This window comes from Galeopterus variegatus, unplaced genomic scaffold (assembly GCF_000696425.1).
Source record: "Galeopterus variegatus unplaced genomic scaffold, G_variegatus-3.0.2 Scaffold6323, whole genome shotgun sequence".
Classification (NCBI taxonomy): domain Eukaryota; kingdom Metazoa; phylum Chordata; class Mammalia; order Dermoptera; family Cynocephalidae; genus Galeopterus; species Galeopterus variegatus.
Window position 1 is genome coordinate 4,892 of NW_007732434.1, and position 5,666 is coordinate 10,557.

The window sequence follows — 5,666 nt, forward strand, 5'->3', positions numbered from 1 at the left end:
TTAAAATGATGAAGAGGGGTTTTGTTTTTAATTAACCTATATGGTCCCACAAATGTAAAAACACATAGAAAGAAATACCATACAAATATAATAATGTCTAAAAGGGAATATGAGAATGATATTTCTTTATACGATTCTGTATTTTCCACGTTCTCTAAACTATCTCTTACCTAAGTGATCAAAAAAGTAAAACCTGTAAAGCAGAAAAAGAAAATTATGCTGTTATAGGTACCACCAAGAAGATTAAGTAACAGATTATGTTTTCTGAGAACATCTATGTTCGGGGAACTGATCTGAAGCCTTTTCTGTACACTAAAGCATTTGATTCTCAAAGGCTCCCTAATAAGTAGGGGTTGTGGTCAGCCCATTTTCCATAGGAGAAAACTGAGGCACAGGGAGCATTTGTACTGTGCTCGCAGACACACCCTGTAGCAGCAGAGCCTGACACTGCTCCACCCTCAAGGCAGGTAGGCTCTGTGTCTTTTTCCACACAGGGAGACTCAAGGTCAGCAACCATACTGGATTCGTCTAATTACAAAGTGCATAGAGGTGCTGGTCCCTGGGTTTCTGGATAGCCTGTCGGCTTTGCTTTCAGCAGCATAAAGAATCTGTGCTACCAGGTGGCAGATGCCCGCAGTTCCTTCGGCTCAGCCTTCGCCCCTCGTCCCATCCCTGCAGGCTGTGTACACAGAAGCCAGGCTCATGTCACACTTTGGCAAAGAGAAAAACAAAGGTTCAGAGGGAAAGGTCAGCAGTTCTTCACGCAGTGCTGCGTGCACTTCCATAGCCAACCGATGATGGCATCTCCTTCGGGAGCCAGGCCCTCAGGTGAGCCTGGTGCAGGAGACTCCAGGCCGAGTGGAAGGAGCAAGAACAGCATTCACAGTGTCAGTCCCTTCCCCGTGCACGCAGCCAATGTAACTGTGCAGCATCAGTGGAAACTGGCATTTATGAGGTGCTTCATCGGTGCCGGGGTCATACCAGGCATTTGCTTTTATTTATTCCTCACTACAGCCCCTCAAAATACATCTTCTTAGCATCCCTGCTTATCAGATGCAGGAACCAGCATAGAGAGGCTGAGGGACTCCCAGCAGGTAAGTGGTGGTGCCTGGATCCACATCCAGCCCAGCTCTGGAACCCACTCTTACCGCTGCCGCACCTGCCTTCTGAAGGCAGGCAAAGGGCCTCCCTGCCACGTGGCTCAGCCGTCATCCATGCAAGTGGCTTCCTCATTCACGGGGCTGGCTGCCTTTGAATAGCAAGGTATGGGGTTTGATTGTGCTTTTGTTCTTTGACCTTGCTTATTTGTGCTCGAGCTAACTGGGGACCCAGTTCTGCAGAGGGGTATAGTGATTAAGCTGCCACCTGGAAGCCATGTGTCATGAGGCAAGCTGCTTAACCTCTGTGAGCCTCAGTTCCTTCTTGGATTAAACTGGGACAACAGCCCCCACCTTGTTGCATTGTTGGAAGGAATCATGAGATAACATGTATCGATCACATAGCCCAGTGCCTGGCATTGCACAGTCAGCACTCAATAAATAGCCATTTGTGTAGATGTACTTATATCATATCACACATGCACCTACATACGAGGGTACTTCAAAAAGTTTGTGGAAAAATGGAAAAAAGATAGTATGAATTTTTCCAAGAACTTGTTGAAGACCCCACATATATATGTATGTATGTATATATGAAAAATATAACAATATTTTTGTGCACGGAACATAGACTTACAGCTTACAGGTTACTGTGAAACAGACACCTGTGTAGCCTGGAGATAAGTCAAGCATAAAACCAGCCCCCAAGAACCACCTCTCTGCCCCTCCCCCACTCCACTCTCCCCACTGCCTCCCCCATCAGTAACCACAATCCTGACTTCTATAATGTTTGTTTCCCGTCACTAAATACTTTAGTTTTGCCATTTTGAGTTCTTTATAGGTGGAATCACTCCAGTATGGGTTCTCGCCCATCTGAGTTCTTTTGCAGGGCAGTCCGCGCTGTTGATAATCATCCCAGAGGTGATTTGTTTCCTTTGCTGTATAATAATTCCAGAGTACAGAGAGACCGTAATTTGTTTATCTGATCTACTGTGGACGGGCATCTGGGTTGTTTCTAGGTTGGGGATCTTACGAACAGTGCTGGTACGAGCATTCTCGGGTGGGTCTTCAGTACTTTAGCACACTTTCTGTGGGGTGTGTACCTAGGAGTTGGAATTGTGTGTCATTGCATTAATTTATCTTCAGTTTTTTAGACACGGCCAAAGTGGTTGTCCAGTTTGCTTCCCTACCCGCAGTGTACACATGCTCCAGGTTTCTGTCAACACTGGTTATCTCTTTCACCTATGGAAAATGTAGTGGTATTTCATTGGGGTTTGGATTTATATTTCCCTGAATTCTAACGAGATTGAATTTTCATGTTTTATTGTTTATTTGAATTTTACCTTTTATGAAGTGCCTGTTAAGGTTTCTGTCTATTTTTCTACCAGTTTGTTTTTTTCTCGTTAATTCGTAAATATAGTCTAGAGATAAGCCCTCTGATTCTTATATGTGTTATAAAAAGACACACGTTACACAAATATTTTCCCACATTTTCACTTTCTTAGTGAGCTCTTCTGATGAATCTAATGAATGAAGTTGTTAATTGTAACTTAGACCAATTTACCAGTCTTTTCTTTCAATGGCTACTGCTTTCTAGAAGGGTACTTCAAAAGTTCATGGAAAGATTTGTATTATCTTTCAGTTACATTTTTCCATGAATTTTTTGAAGTACCCTCATGGTTGGTTTAAGAAATCTTTCCAGCTCCCAACACCAGGAATGTATATCCCTCTATCATTGTCTGGAAGCATTAGTGTTTTCCTTCTCACACTTAAGGTCTCCAATCAGCCTGGAATTGATTTTTGCATGTGTTGTGAGGTGAGGCTAGTTTTTTTTCTTTCCCTATAATTTTAAGTTGTCCCAGCACTGTTTATAGAAAAGGTCATCCTTTCCCCCACTGCTTTGTACATGTTGTCATAAATCAGGTGTCCACACAGGTTTGGATCTGTGTCTGGGCTACTTCTTTTGTGTCATTGGTATATTTGTTGTTCTTGTGCCTAAAGCACATTGTTTCTATCATTATAGCACTGAACAAAGTCCTGACGTCCAGTAGGGCAAGTCTTGACAGCTGTTCTGCTTTTTCTTTTTTTTTCCTTTTTGTCTTTTTTCGTGACCGGTAACGGGATCGCAACCCTGGGTGTCACGCCCGTACCACGACTGGCAACGGAATCTCAACCCTCAGTATCGCGCCCACACCGCGCTCAACCAGTGAGCGGACTGGTCTCTATATGGGATCCGAACCCTTGGCGGGAGCGACACCGCGCTCCCAAGCGCAGCATTCTACTGAGTGCGCCACCGGGCCGGCCCTGTTCTGCTTTTTCAAAAGTGCCTAGACTGGTCTAATTCAGAATCAGCTAGTCACATTCCACAAACAAAAAAATGTCCCCTAGTACTTTTATTAACTAACTGTCATATGTTAGTAATAATCATAAAATTGAGCAATGCTTCCTGGACCAGTAAGCTCCAAATGGACATTGCCAATTGGATTTTCCAAATTCCTCTTCTGGTTATATGCAGCTGGCCTGCCCCTTACGTGTAGGCTCAGCAGTGAGTCCCAAGGTTACATAGCAGGAGGAGGCACATCGATTGGGAAAGTCCCAGCACTGAGGGAGACACATGCAGTGGGGCGTGGAAAAGAGCGCTGGACAGGGAAACAATAGGTCAGGATCTGAGTCCCAGCCCTGCCACTCCCTGGCTGGTGAGCTTGGGCAGGCTGTTGCCAAGGAGAGTCACTCACTCTGTCCTCTGCATGGCTGCAGTGACTAGTGCTCTCGATCACATGTCATTTCAACAGATGGGGAACTTATTGTGCATCAGCACTGGGCTGAACAGGAATATAAAGAATAAGGCACTATCTGTGCCTCCGAGGGCTTAGTGTTTCCTGCAGTCTCTCAGACTGTGTCCCAGTCAACACCTGGACTGAAAAATGGCCCACAAAAAAATGTTCTATGGTGAAATAACACAAAACCTTCATGAAACACTCTGTTCTTGGAGAGTCACATGCATGTCAGAAGCTGTAAGATCTGAGAAGTCTTGGAGTTTAACCCAGCACTTCCCCAGATTTGCTGTACAATTGTATTAGTTTCCTATTGCTGCTGTAATAAATTGCCACACATAGTGACTTAAACAACACAAATGTATTATCTTATAGTTTTGGAGGTCAGAAGTCTGTAATGGGCCTCACTGGGCTAAAATCAAGGTGTTGGCAGAGCTGCAACCTTTTCTGGGGAGAAAACTTATTTTCTTGCCTTTTCCAGCTTCTAAAGTCTGCCCACATTCTTTGGTTCATGGCCCCATCCCCCATCTTCAAAGCCACCAAAGTCAAGTCTTTCTCATGATGTCATCTCTCTGGTTCTATCGTCATATCTCCTTCTCCAACTCTGACTTTTCTGCCTCCCTCTCCCTTATTTAAAGGACCCTTGTAATTACATCGGGCCCATGGGGAAAGTCCAGTATAATCTCTTTATTTTAAGGTCAGCTGATCAGAATCTTAATTCCATCTGAAACCCTTAATTCCCTTAAGGTAGCATAGTCACTGGATCCAGGGATTAAGATGTAGATGTCTTGGGGGCCATTACTGGGCCTGCCACAAGAGTGGAACCCTTAACCTGCGAGGCCACTTGCCCCAGCTTTATAGCACAGCTAACACTGTGTAATGCATGCGATCTGTGGGGTCTTTCTCCAGCCCGTCACCATCGTCCACACTCCCCTTTCATCTTGTACTGCTCCTGACCCCACATGATGAGGTGGTTGGTTTGTTAATTGCCTTCCTTCTTCCAGAGTGCAAACCCCACAAAGGCAGGGATTTTGTCCATTTTGTTCGCTGCAGTATCCCAGCTTCTAGCACAATGCCTGGCATGTCTTTGTTGGCTGACTATGAATGGTTGAAAGCCTCTCCAAAAAGACAGCAAGCTTCTTGAGGGCAAGATCCTTGTCCAATTTGTCTCTTCTTCCCCAGGGTCCAGAGGTGGCTGGTGCTAAATNGCAAGATCCTTGTCCAATTTGTCTCTTCTTCCCCAGGGTCCAGAGGTGGCTGGTGCTAAATTTGAAGACCGTATGCCATGGGAGAAAGCAAGCCTGCCACCGGGAGATCTTTTCTCATTTCCTTGAGGAATTTTCCACAGTCTGTACCTGGGCTAGCCCGGCATGGCCAGAAACCCTTCAGCCTCTCAGCATAAGTCTAGATAATCAGCTTCTCAGGCAAATTTGCACCAGAGGTTTCCAAACTTTCTTGGCTCACTATTCCTAGTGTCTCGCTTTTATTTGTGACAGAGCCATGAATCTGAAAGAAATACCTAACAGTTTTGTTTATCAAGCAGTTAGGCTCAAACTACTTAGGAAGTGTTTATGTCTTAGCAACATAGTAGCTGTTTAAGAGGAAATAATGCAGGGGCTGGCCAGTGAGTTCATCTAGTGGTGCTCATAACACCAAGGTCAAAGGTTCAGATCCCCATACATATGGGCCAGCCGCCAAAAAAATAATAATAACAATAATGATAATAATGCACATCCATTGAAAGAAAAAATATTTTTATTTTATCTTTAAGTAACCATAATCACTTATTAATGAG